The sequence below is a fragment of the Diabrotica undecimpunctata genome, chromosome 4 (assembly GCF_040954645.1).
Source record: "Diabrotica undecimpunctata isolate CICGRU chromosome 4, icDiaUnde3, whole genome shotgun sequence".
Taxonomy (NCBI): domain Eukaryota; kingdom Metazoa; phylum Arthropoda; class Insecta; order Coleoptera; family Chrysomelidae; genus Diabrotica; species Diabrotica undecimpunctata.
The window spans coordinates 45041472-45056031 of NC_092806.1; the positions used below are offsets into that span (position 1 = coordinate 45041472).

General features: G+C 31.2%; 1 long non-coding RNA gene across 1 annotated transcript in view; it reads left to right on the top strand.

Moving 5' to 3' along the window:
• Positions 1–638, top strand: part of LOC140438224 (uncharacterized) — a 132907-nt gene extending 132269 nt beyond the window's left edge. The window contains exon 3 of the long non-coding RNA XR_011950460.1: positions 555–638. This is a non-coding gene — a long non-coding RNA (uncharacterized lncRNA). The remainder of the gene's footprint in view (positions 1–554) is intronic.
• Positions 639–14560: the final 13922 nt, after the last annotated feature.

Below are 14560 nucleotides of genomic sequence, written 5' to 3' on the forward strand. Positions count from 1 at the left end.
TTTACCTTCAGTTTCTTTTTTACTACTTTTTCTTTAAAAAGTAGTTAGCGCCCTTTTTTTTATTTTCGGTAGAATAAATATTTCCCCTTTCTCTTTCTGTTAGCTAGTAAATATTCTCTTCTATGTTGACAAAAGAGCTAATTCCATCATAGGCATACATCCCATAACACCTGTGCTATACTTTGTCAATCACCTTTCGTAGTGGGAATATTCTTTTTTGTCAGTAATTGAAATTTATTAAAGAAGGTAGGAATTATTATAATCTTCATTTTATGGTCTGCAAAATTCTTTTGATGTGAGCACTTTCATTGTAATCTATATTCTATAATTCTGACATCAGCATTTTCAATATTCGTAATCTTACTTCTGTTAAAGCCACGTTTTCAATTTTATGCATGTAGAAATCTAACAGAATTTAGCTAATTTTAATAGTAAATCTATTTCATTTTATCCTTACCATTTGCTATTTGTTTAATTGTAATTTTGGTAAAATAATTGGCAAGGAAGTTAACCCCCTTTGATGTTTCTCTAATACACGCTATTTAATATTCTAGTTTATGGAATATTTTTAAATTCTACATGTTTATGGGAATAATATGGAATAACTGCAGCTGTCAGTAGGGCCTACCCACATGCTCTGGAGGACCTAACCATTTAATCGGGAGGCCACATATATCTAGAAGCAAGCAGCCCATCGATGCCACAAATATCATTCAAATTTATTTAATGTAAAGCATTAGGCAGGGTTGTTTTTGCTATTTAAATATCACGTGCTAAATAAATATGATTAGTTAAATCATTGTTTTATTTGCTGCCACCTAAAGGTTTATTGTTTAATTTATAGTTTAAGACAAGAAGCATTCACACTTGAGAGACTGAGCTAGGCGAAGCATAGACGATAAGCTCCTATGGTTAATTGAGGTATTATTTTTAAAATAGTATATTAATTCTTTTTAATAGTCTTATCATTACAAAGATATAGTTCAATAATATACTATAAGGTTTGGATATGTATCGAAAAAAATATGTTCATCCATTATACATTATAGCTACCACGTAGCACAGAATTTAATCCCCTTGATTTAGGTGTATGGGACGCATTAAAACAACGTGTCTATAAGTCAACATTCGAACTATGGGAAGAAATAAATACTGCAGCAGTTTCTTCAGAACCAATGATGCTATTTAATTTGAGACGATTTTTTATGGAATATATTGACAAATACATTACAGAAAATGGTGGACGTATCGAACACTTACTTTGACAAACGTTATGTTATTTAGTTTAACTATTTCTTAATTTGGTTTGTAAACAAAATGTTTTGATTATGACTTTTATTTATTTATGCTTCAACCTCATAGGGTCATTGGCGTTGTACAATTTAGAGTTTTACAATTTATTTAGTACATTTATGGAATGTAAGTATGATGTCAAATTTTTCATATCAGTTTCGTCACTTAATATTGCCTGTAAGGTATCTTGTAATTTATATTGAAGTCTCTCCATGCAATATAAAGGACACTTTAGTAAAATATGGCGATATGGCAAGTTAGATAAATAGGTCTATATGAATGTGACAGAGATTTTGGTTGATTTTGTTTATAAATAGGGATGACGATAGATGAACTCCAGATTTTTGGAAACTTGCTATATCTCCATATATTATCTAGATATTCAGCAAGTGTTTCTTTGCAGATCAAGGAAGTTTTTGAAGAAATATTGCAAGGATGTTATCAGGACCGGAAGAAGAGTTTCTCGTATTATTAAGTGATTATTCCAATTCATCCAAGATTATAGGATAATTTAAAGAAGAAAGGTCATCAGGCGGTATATCAATACCTTTGGATTCCTCTCTTTTTTTTCTGGTCAAAAAATCTGGAGGAAGAACATCATCTCTTGAGAATCTTTCAAGACTATTAGCTAGAATATTTGCTATGTCTAGAGAGGAACTGTATATTTTTTGTTCTTCTTCTAAGAAGTTAATGTGGTTTGGGGTATTTTCCCGGATATCTTTCGTACCATTTGCCACACTTTATTAATTGGTGTAGATGAATTTAATTCCGAAACAAATTTTTCCATGATTCACGTTTACTTCTTTTAATGATAAATCTAGCTCGTGCTTTTAGTCGTTTAAATTCTAATTTATTTTCAAGTGTATTATATTTCCTCAATCGATTTAATGCTGTTTTTCAAAGTTTAATAGCTTCTTGACATTCAGAATTCCACCAAAGAAGTGACGAATTTAATTGTTTAGAATTCATTTAATCAACGGCTTTTTCGGCGGCATTTAATAATTCATTGGAAAACTCTTGAATTTGACTATCAATATTATTATTTGATTGTAAAATTTCATGTAATGCATTTATTTCATTTAAGACTAGATTATAGTAGTCTTGCCAATTTGCATTTTTGATATTCCATTTTTCAACAGAGTATTGTATGCAACTTTACAAGAGTATTGTATACTGTCTGGATTTGTTATTACAATCAGAAAGTGGTCACTATCATTTAAATCAGAAAGAACATCACAAGATAAGGTAGCTGATAATGCTGGATCACATATTGAAAGGTCTATGGTAGAGGATTAACCAGTAGAAATATCAAAATGAGTATTTTTTCCATCGTTTAGTAGGTTTAACTGAAAATTGTAATTGCCATTGTCATGAAATTTTCATGTAGTTGATTTAAAAGTTTCAATAGGTTTTCTAGATCATTTGTATTAAGCTTACTGGGACAGGAGTACCATGAGCATTTTCGAGTATATCTACTAATGTTTCATAAGATATTGAATGGTTTACTGAAGTATCGTCATATATTCGTCTAGCTGAATTTTTTATATCGTCAGTTATTTTAGTGGTTCGTATGTCTGTGAAAAAAGACTTTAGTGACTAGTGGCTTTATTAATTTAGGATCTGGAAAGAGGTTATTTACTGGAGTATCATTTGGTGAAGGGGTTATAATTTCAGAGCCATTTCGTTTGTTTAAGGGATGATCGTGGGACATTTGTTGAAAATCAGTGCTTTTTGTAACATGAGTAGATGGTAAAATATGGATATCCGGTTTAGTCGATAGTGTAGAAGCCGAAGAAGATATATTTTGCGTTAGGGGAATGTATTTATTGTCTATTGGATTAGTTGAAGTAGTTGGAGCTGCATTTGTGTTTGAGATGTTTAAGTTTCCTTAGTAGTTGGGCACTTTTCAGCTGAATGTCCAGCTTGCCTGCAATTAGTACATATATCCTTCTCCATTACAAGAAATATACGATATGATGTCATTTCGTAATTCACAATTATTGAGTCGGGTATTGATGAGACTGGGGGAGAAATAAAAGTATGCCTTCTGAAACTGAAAATGTGTTTGTAATTAGGATTTGATGTACCAATTTTTAAAAAATTTATTGGAGTTACCAAAGTTAATCCCAAATTGGAAAGTGCATTTTCAATAATTGAATGTGGTATTGAAGAACAAACATTTGATATCAATAATCTTTCATTTGGTGACATTAATTTACGAGCCTGAATTTTTTGACGGTTTACAGTTATTACCTTTGTTAATTAGTAGAAAATTGTTAACTAAAGTTTCGCTTGTTAGATAAATGTAAATTCGACCATTTGACATTCTAGAGGAGAATATTTTTTGGATGCATTAAATCACCAACTGCAAATAGATAGTCTTTTAATTTTGTATTTTCCAGCGCAGGAAAAACTATTGCTTGTGTTTTGAGTGGAAATTTAGGTACATTTTGATTTGTGACAGTTGCAAAAGATTGTTTCATATTTGTATTTGATGAACGTTGATCCAGTTGTTGTTCAGGAGCCCCAAGAGTCGGAAAATTATCCATTTTTAATTATTATCATCAAGAAGTCTCAAAAACCTAGTCCGGTCCTGTCCCCTCGATATCAGAACTGATAAACGGTAACAGTAAAAAGTTGTTGCTTTATAACCAAAAATTGATTCTTGTTTACGTGGATTTAACTTAAATATTAATTATTTAGATTAAATAAATATTTGTACTCACAGATTTTATACTTGTGAGAAAAATCACTTAGATTCACTTTGTAAGTAAAAACTAATTATTTTGATGCTTTTTAACACCTAAAAACTGGTTTTATGTGGAACTTGTTTTAAACCTCGTTCTACTTCAGAGGTCGATATCAGGATCCGATAAAACGTAAAATGTTTGATGTAAAATCTTATTATTCTGTTATTTTGTCAAATCTTATTATTACGAACTATGGGAAGAAATAAATACTACAGCAGTTTCTTTAGAACCAACGATGCTATTTAATATGAGACGATCTTTTATGGAATATACCTATTGATAAATAAATTAAAGAAAATGGTGGACGTATCGAACACTTACTTTGACAAAAAGTTATCTTATTTAGTTTAACTATTTCCTAATTTGGTTTGTAAACAAAATGCTTTGATTATTACTTTAATTTAACATAAAACTTAAACTGTTTGATGTAAAATCCTATTATTCTGTTATTTTGTCAAATCCTATTATTAATTATCCTGCTGATATATTTATTTTATTTAATATTATTTTATTTAATATTTACTATTAACTTAAGTTAAAGGTATTTTATACCAAAATTCAGAAGTATTAATGTTTTTGTCTATTTTTCCTTCATTGCCTGGAGTAATCGCCTTAAATCAGAATTATGCAGCTGATTTGTAAAATGCGATTATTTTGAAAACTGTTGAGTTTTGAAGTTATTAACAGGTATATTCTTTTTTTGTTAAAATAATGTATTTTTAATATTTTTTGTCACAAAAACAGGTAACTGAAAGAGTAAAAAAGTTAAATGCAAATGTAGGCCACATATGTGGCATATTTTTAAATTTTTGTACATAAATGTTTACAAACATGAAAGTTATAGCGAAATATAAAATTTTTAATTTGCAATTTAACACCCCGTATCTTTCTTAATATCAACATTTTATTAAAGCAATTTGGCCTTAATCGTAATATTTTAAAGTGTAGTATCTACTGTTTCTTTTTGTACAATTACTTAACGACCACCCTGTGTACATATACAGGGTGGTCCTTGTCAAAGTAAGTGTCCGATATGTCCACGATTTTCTTTAATTCATTTGTCAATATATTTCATAAAAGATCGTCTCATATTAAATAGCATCATTGGTTCTAAAGAAACGGCTGCAGTATTTATTTCTTCCCATAGTTGGTTGCGAATGTTTATGGGATTCTTATAGACACGTTGTTTTAATGGGCCCCATATACCAAAATCAAGCGGATTAAATTCTGGGCTACGTGGTGGCTATTATGTATAATGGATGAATATATTCTTTTGGATACATAGCCAAATCTTATGGTATATTATGGAACTACATCTTATTTGTCTCAGAGATTAAATACTGTATTAAACTGTAATGTATCTCGTTCATTGGTTACTTATATACACATGGAATAACCTATCGATGACATTATTTATTTATATGATTACGTTACAGCTTACGAGTAACTAATTACATCTCAAACAAATGGACTGTTATGATTTACTAACGAACTAATAATATGCTGAACCAAATTACCTGTGTGTTTACTATATTTATAAAAATATCGGTTAATAGGCCAACGTTGATGTTTTTGTAAAAATGCTGAGTTCTTAAGGTTAGATTTGTAGCAAAAGTATTATGAAACAAGACACATATGTGTTATTCAGTACCTGTGCTCTAGTTTCTATTTGTCCTAATAAACATAATTTACGTAATGAATAATAAGTATTCTTTTCGGATTTTTTATGAATTAAATAATTAAATATAAGGTTGAATGCTCGAATAAATGAACTTTGATCAAATAAAAGGCATATATCGAGCACACTTTGATTTAATCTTGCCCAAGTACTTTCGATCCCTAGATCATCTTCAGGGGCATTTCGTCAATTGCGGCCTATCCGACAAGAACAAAATGTCATAAACAAATCATTTTACATCACACTACACTACAAAAGGACAAACAAACACTTTAAAATTATCGAAGAAAAGCTACATTGCGTGCAGAAGCCGGAGACCGAATGTCATTCTGTCTAATAGAAGCAAACGAGTAAACAGCAATGATGAATCACGTGACATCTATGTACTTATAGATTGGCCAAGCGGATTTAAGACGCCTTGCAAATAAAACCAGTAGAAAGATGAGACCTTTTCAAAATACATATAATTTTCAAAATACTTTTAAATAGTAAATAAGCCTTAGATGTGTTAAACTTTATTCTAAAACTGAAGACATCTATAACTTTTTAATAAAATAAAAACGCCGAAAAATCTCATTTCTGGATTTTAAGACAATTTGGAAATAAGCTCTTCAATAATTCAGGTTAAGTGATTTTATAACAGAATTTGAAGCGATATTTTAGAAGATATATGCGGGTTTGTTCTACACTAATGGAGTAGCATTGTCTGTGAAGCATTCATTAATTTTATTATTATTCTAATTCATTGTAGTGTTCTTATCATAAACCTTAAGCTAAGAATAATACTATCACAAGAATTAATATTAAACTCGACAGGATTCCGGGTTGAACCGCGTGGATATTCACATCGCCGAGCTTTCGACATCCTCTCTGATGATTTCTTAGGGCTTCCGAGATCTTAGTATCCCGAGCCCGTAGACACTACTACACTGATCACTAATTAATCCATTACTACTACTTGGAACAGCGGAATATTCATTTACACCGTCGATTGTGACGTTGTGGGTGTAGGAGTAGGAGTAGAGATTGGAGCGGGTGTTAACGCAAATATTTCTGATGGCAGGGTTTTGATTGGAGGGTGGATTAGACGATATTTTTTAATGAAAGGGCTACATATCGAAGGTAATCGGATGCCACTTTTATTGAAACAGTTCGGCGTTTTTTCAATTTTTGTAGCTTCTCGGACAATTCCTATATGGTTTATAGAACCGCTGGAAGGTATGGTTCTGGAGTTTTCAAAATCAATTTTGTGACCTGTATGAAGACAGTGTTGACCTAGAGCTAAAATTAAATCGAAATTGGCCCATATAAGATCAGGAGCAGATTGATCGGACAAGATGAAAGTTTTTGTGGAGAGGATGGTAAATATTGTCTTTATTCACCTTGATTTAAGAATTTTGTCGCGATAACCGTTTTGTACGAGGGATTGTTTTAATCTAGAAAGCTTAGTGAGGCTACTTGCATCATCGCAAAGTCATAAAGTCATATGTCTAATAATGTCTGAATTCATTTGTGGTTGAATAATAAGAGTTGTCATGCAAGCAACGCTTGGTATGAGTGTTTTTTCGATAACCAGAGGAGTGAGGAAATCCTTGAGATTGGTTTTTTTTTATAAGAACGTCGAGAAATAGCAGGGATGAATCTGTTTCCACCTCCATCGTGAACTGGATACTAGGATGTATAACATTCAGATGGGTTCGAAAAGATACCACAGCATTCCTGCCATGGGGCAAAATGACGAATGTATCGTCAACAGATCGTAGCCAACAAGTGGGTATAAGCATTGATGTGAATAGTGCTCGGGTCTATTACTGGAGATTGTGAGGAGCCAACTGGGGCACAATTTATTTGTCTGTAGAATTGATTTTGGAAGAAGAAATAAGTGTAGGAGTGTGTTTTTAACACTTATTTTATTTTTATGTATATATATATATATATAAATTTCATGTTTATTTACGTTATTTAAATAATTTAAACAAGAAATAATTATTCTGAAGCTATTTTCTTATGGCATTTTAAAGTAATTACTATTTAAATGGGAATAAGCCACAATTAAATGTTAAAGTACGTTTATTGACGTTTCAATTTCCACTTCGGAAATAATGAACACAGGGTTCAATGGAATGATTCAAAAATAGTCCTAAAAGAAACGGATGGTAAAAAGAGAAAAATCAAAGAAGCGGCTCTAATTATGATAAATGAGACCAATTGTGTCGCGAATTCCTCGGCAGAATGTAGTAGGATCTGGTTACCCATATTGAAAGAGGAAATTATTAAAAGGAAAATAACAGTATTAGTAAGTCAGTAACATATAGAGGATACATCATTTATGTTTTTTAAATAACAAACATATAAAATCAGAATTTGGTGTTTATTGAAGGTAAATTAAATGCACGACCAAATACTTACCATGTCGGGATAGTATTATGAGGTTTTTCCTGGTTTTTCCCTCATAATTTACTATGGAATCACTAACACGAGAATTTTACTGTCATCGTGGCATGTATTTGTCTTTTTAAAGACGAATTAGATTCTATGATCTTTTCTGACGGATATTCTCAAGTTAAAGTTGATTTCATGTAATCGAATGAACTATCTTATAAGTAAAGTCGTCCCAGGAACGCAACTCAACAATATTGGCAATATCAATTTAAAGTCGTCTACTTTAAAATGTATAATGTATGTCTGAATTATCAATATAGATAAGTCAGATAAAATTAAATAATTAGAAAAATTTTTCAGTAAGTAACAAAAAAACAAAATTTATTTAATTTACTAATGTTTGTATTTTGAGAACGATTTCCGAAGTAGAAATTGAAACGTCAATAAACGTACTTTAACCTTTAATTGTGGCTTATTCCCATTTAAATAGTAATTAAGAAATAATTAAAATAACTTTATTTAAATCTATATTAAAATTTAAACTGTTTATAAAATCATCTTTATTCATACCAACTTCACTTCTATACAAACTAGTATTTTCTAACCAGAAATAAAGTGCCTAGCGAGGTTTACTGCAATTTGTACCCCAATACAAGTGAGCGATGGAGAGAAATTGAAATAATAAAACATGTCGGTGAACCTCGACAGGTCAGGGTGCGTTCCTTTAACTAAATTAAACATTTACTGGAGTTGAGTAGTTGTTAGAGCCTAACCCAGTAAAATTTTGTTAAAGTTGTCAAGTACTATGTTTAAACGGGTAGGTTTTCTACATGTAATTTAAATTAAAATAATTAAAACACGTTATAATATTTTTACTATATTTTTATGAGAAAAAACAAACAAAAAATATATATAGCTTTAAAAAATTGTTCTTTTCATAAAACAATAAAATCTCCATTGTGTGTCTTGCGTTGTCTGTTTCCATATACAAATGTAAATCTCTCGAGTGAGTCTGGATATAAAGTAGTGAAGATCGTTTTGATTTTTAAACTAGTTTACAGGTTTAATATTAAGCATTATACCGAAAAATAAACCTGAATAGAAAAAAGAAGGCACAGAAGTTGGGTACTATTTTGGGTAACTTAAAAATGAATCCAAGAGGAAGTTTCGTCTTGAAACTTTAAATTAAACGAATAATTCTAGCAACAGATTGTGACTTTATTGGGACACAAGCAAGGTATAGCTATGGCTTTCAATTTAGAAGACAGTGGAAGGTGTGATGAGAAAATGTCGAAAGAAATAAAGATAAAAGTGTCTTTACTGGCACTTATGCTATTGGTTCTAACATAGTGGTGCCTCTCGATGAATTTTAAATGAGAAAGTTTGGAATTCTTTGCATTGGTTTCCTGCAGGCATATAACGACTGATTTAAATTGTTATGTTGTGTAATGGATTCTCTCCAACCAAGGGGAGAATCCATTACAATTCCACTGAATTACCTTGAATATGAAAGTGTGATAAAAGATGAAGTAAAAATATACTGAGAAAAGAAACAAACAAGAAATGAAAGAGAAAAAGAAGTATTACTGTTCATTAGGTATTTTGTGATTAGATTCGACATCAAAGGGATTATCGGAAGAGGCACTTCTTTTTCTTCAAGTGCCATCTTCGTTCCGAAGGTTGGCGATCATCAGGGCTATACGTATTTTCGAAACTGCTGACCGAAACAATTCGTTGCTGCTACAGCTATACCATTCTTTAGCCAGGAGTTTCGTCTTCTTCCTATGGACCTTTTTCCTGCTATTTTCCCTTGCATAATTATTCGAAGCAGTTCATATCTTTCGCCTCTTGTAATGTGTCACAAGTATTGCAGTTTTCGTTTTTTGATCGTAAATATGATTTCCTTTTCTTTATTCATTCTTCTCCAGACCTCGACATTTGTGACTCTCTCGGTCCATGATATTCTCAGGATTTTGCGATACATCCACAGTTCAAATGCCTCTAATTTTTTGGTATCAATCTTTTTCAACGTCCATGACTCCATTCCGTAGAACAGCACAGAAAGTACGAAACATCTCATCAAGCGAAGTTTCATTTCAAGGCTCAAATCTCTTCCGCAGAACACTCTCTTCACTTCACAAGAGGCACTTAGATAATCTATGATATAAGTCAGCAGAGGTAGGCTGTTGTTTTACCTTTTTTAAGATTCTAGTGATACGAATTTTTGTGATTTTTACTTTGTACCTGTGTAGAGCTGCAATAAGTCCTTTTAAATACCATCTATGTTGGAGAAAAATTTTTTAACTTCTTGTTGTAGGGAAAAATATCCAAAAAGTTCTCAAGAAAAGCAACAAGTTGAGTGAAATTGAGTGTAAAATTAGCCGGATTATCTTTGTAAACCGTTTCTATAGCAGAAATAAAATTAGGTTTCATTGAGTAATCCGATCGAAGATTAGATTTGGATCTCTTTTGACTAACTTGGGCGGTATCGAGAATGTCCAAAGGGGAAAGAAGGAAAAAGAAGTTGATGGGGCAAGAGTAATGGATGAAGAGAAAATGGTAGGAGTTTTAGGAAGACAACTGGTAGAGTGTCCCCTTTTTTGTCCTACTATCAACATGGGCTTTAAATTGTTATGACGACGGATGGATAAAGTCGTAATGGTAGACAGTGTAGGTGTGTTGTTAAAGGGAATGGACTCAATTTCTAAAGATAAAATTTTTTTTAATGATGTTAAAGAGTCAGCGGAAAACGAACAAAAGAGGGGAGCATTAGCTGTAGTAAGTGTTTGGTCTAATGTTCTAGGACTTTAGGGCAAGAATCCACGATATGATACGTAAGCTTACAAAGAAAACATTCTAGTCTATCAGTGGATAAAAATATTGTAATGGGTGTATTTCCATGGTTAATTAGCAGAGAAGATTGCATTTCGAAGTCCTCCTTGTCATTGATTACAAATGTTACTCTACAAAAACTCATAATAAGTGCATATTGATTATCCGATGTTCTGCATTTAAAAAAAAATACTATCAGTAAGCTATGGAGGTACTGCTAGCTGTAAGCCAATATCTTTTATTGACTGTTCGATTAGTGAATGTGGGATGGAAGGAAATACATTTGAAATAGGGATTTTTTGAATAGAGAAACAAACCTACAAATAGAGATGATAGTGTAAATAATTATGACGGGCTGTCTATTTTTCAATACTTGATCAGCGATATCGGTAGATGTGAGAAAAATGCAGATTCGATTATTCGAAATGGTAGATGCAAAAGTAATATTTAGGGGTAACTGTTTTAGCAATTGTTTTAATATATTCAAATAAAACAGTATTTGAAATGAGGTGCATAACAATAGCTTGTTCCCTTTAAGGAAACAAAATGGGAGAATGCGGCAGCAACATACGTTTTTGGGTTAGATTTGGAGTTGTTTTTTGTAAATGTAGATGGTTGAGTGAAACATGATATGTGAGAGTACATTTAAATTGGTAAGGAAGAAAAAAGGATCTCAGCTGATATCAATGGATTTTCACTGGTTTTCTTTAAATATACCAATTTGATACAAATAAATTAGATACTAGACATTTAAAATATTAAATTAAATTAGATAGTCGTTTCCTAATCACATCGTGATTAAAGCACTTCGCTTCATATTGTTAACTCGTAGATGAATGAATTTATCTGTTTAGAACTGTTTAAATTTTTAAAATCCGTGTGGAACTTTAAAAAGCGTGTTTAAACTTTGACAGTTATTTGACGTCTTTTGTCTGTTAAACAAATAGATTGTTATAAACTTGGTATAATTATATATTATAATAGAGTAAGATCCCAGAGCGATCAGACATAACTTATTTTCACACAGATGAATCCTTAGAGTCTGAGTAGCGTCTCGTGTGCTTTGAATACCTGCGTATTTATGAAACTTGCTGAGTGACACCTGGGCAGGTACCAGGTGAGAAAGGTAACTAAAAATAAGAGCTATTTAACTTAAATTTATATAAATGATTTTTATACATATTTTGTAGAATATTATTTTGAAAATACTGTAATAAGTGTCAGACACTTGTCATGGACCAGAACTTTTGTCAGACGCTTTAAAGCCCCACTAAAATTAAATGAACTTTACTTACTTTTACATGTCTGATTTTTAAATAGAGATGCAAAAATATTTAATCGGATCGAAAACAGTAGGTATTCTTAATGTATTTGAATTTTTTACTCTGAGGCTCATGCGCACAGCACTCTCGCGCTCATACTTCTGGTTCACTAATTTTTGTGTTTGAGGGATGTTTGGTCATTTTAATTTGTCTGACTAATTAAATATAACTTTATTATAGTTCCATTAATTACATATTTAAAAATCAGACATGGAAAAGTAAGTAAAGTTCATTTAATTTTAGTGGAGCTTTAAAGCGTCTGACAGAAGTTCTGGTCCATGACAAGTTTTTGACACTTATTACAGTATTTTCAAAATAATATTCTACAAAATATGTATAAAAATCAGTTATGTAAATTTAAGTTAAGTAGCTCTTATTTTTAGTTACCTTTCTCACCTGGTACCTGCCCAGGTGTCACTCAGCAAGTTTCATAAATACGCAGGTATTCAAAGCATTCCAGACGCTACTGAGACTCTAAGGTTTCATCTGTGTGAAAATAAGTTGTCTGATCGCTCTGGGATCTTGGACTATAAATAAAAATTATAAAATTAATCTGTACATGTAAATAATAATTTTTAGCAAAGAGAAGTTATTGTAAAAGTAATAACCATAATTCAAAAGAAATTAACACGTAAGTTAACACAAGTTTGATTATAAACACAAAATAATTTCTTTTTAAAATTTATTGTTTAAACATATTATTTATAACTATAATATATAAATATTTAACTTACCTCATAACCTTATATACTAATAATAGTAAAAAGAAAGTGAATTTTTTCACATTTTTCAGTCAGGTTTTAAAATGTAGAGTCAATAAATGGAAAAAAAAGCTAACTCAGATTCTAAGGGTTTGTGTAGAAATGGCAACAGTTGGAATAAAAAATAAATTAAATTCCTACATCTTAATGCGTCTCGATCAAGTTTCGAAAAATTCGGAAAAAAGACGAGAACATTGTTGGAAAGCAGCTAGATAAAATCTAGCTATCATCTAGAGATGCCTTATTTGGTCCAAATATTAAAGCAAAGAGTACTTATGATGTAAATAGTGAATAAGTTCATTAAAGTAATAATAAATGGGTATCTTCCAACACGTGTTGATTCTGACCAGAAAACATAATGGTAATCAAGTAGTATAAAATCTAAATATATCAGCTACGTAGACTTTAATAAGCTAGTGTCTCGTATCGAACTATGGATAAGCAGTACAGAAAGGGATAAGAGCTTGTGCCTTAATATTACTAATTCCATAGATCCCTACCGGCCAAAGGTGAATGCTTAAAATCCGGAGATTAGATAGACATCAAATAAGTTTTTCAATCTTCTTAGAAAAACAAGCATTAATTATATAATGATCTGTGTATTGTTTTTACCTAGTTGGGTGGAATAGACATAATGAGAGACAATGAAATGCAGTTTATTTTTAGCTGACAAGCTTGCTAAAGGCGGATCTTACAGCTTGTGGAAAAGCTCTCTTCGCTTGTTTACATGGGCAATGAGAAACAGAAAATCATCGATAATAACAATCAAAAAAGAGACAAAACTTGACCTACCCCAAACTGTAGTCTGACTATTTCTATGGTGAGTATCGAGAGTTAGATCCGTTGTACGCCATCAGCGTTATCGGTAAAAATTTGAGTAAGTTGGGTAACTCATACAATCATAAAAATTCCAACACAACTTCGTTAGACCCGTCCATAGTAAAATTAATACGACACTAAACGTACCTCCCCTAGCCGCGTCTGAAGAGTTGGAAATGTGGTGTATCTGCTTTTATGAACTGTTCTAGTGCCAAGAGTTTTACACGCCATATCTTTATTGTTTATCTTTAAAATCCACAAGAAAACTTAATTCTTGTAGCTGGCTGTATACCATGTATCACAAAAAATTTTTGTTAAAATCCTTCATAAAAGGTATATAAATAAATTCATAAATTTATATACCTTTTATAAAGGATTTTAACAAAAATTTTTTGTTTATCTTTAACTTCAGATGTATCTGTATTAAATATCCAGCTGCACAATGACATGAAAAAATCGATCATTATCGATGATCGATCAAAAAGAGCACATAGCAAATTACTTACTTATGCTAAGGAAAAATTTAGTAAGTCATACTAAGAAGGAGATAATTGCAGTTTTGTTTTAAGGATCAAACTTAATAAGAATTTAAACAAAATAATCCAATTTTGTAAGGACAAACCAAGCTTAGACATACCTTTCTTAAGAAATCTACTAATCAATTTACATGCAATCATTACATCAGCAACTTAATCGTCAAACATTAAAAAAATGTCAATAATT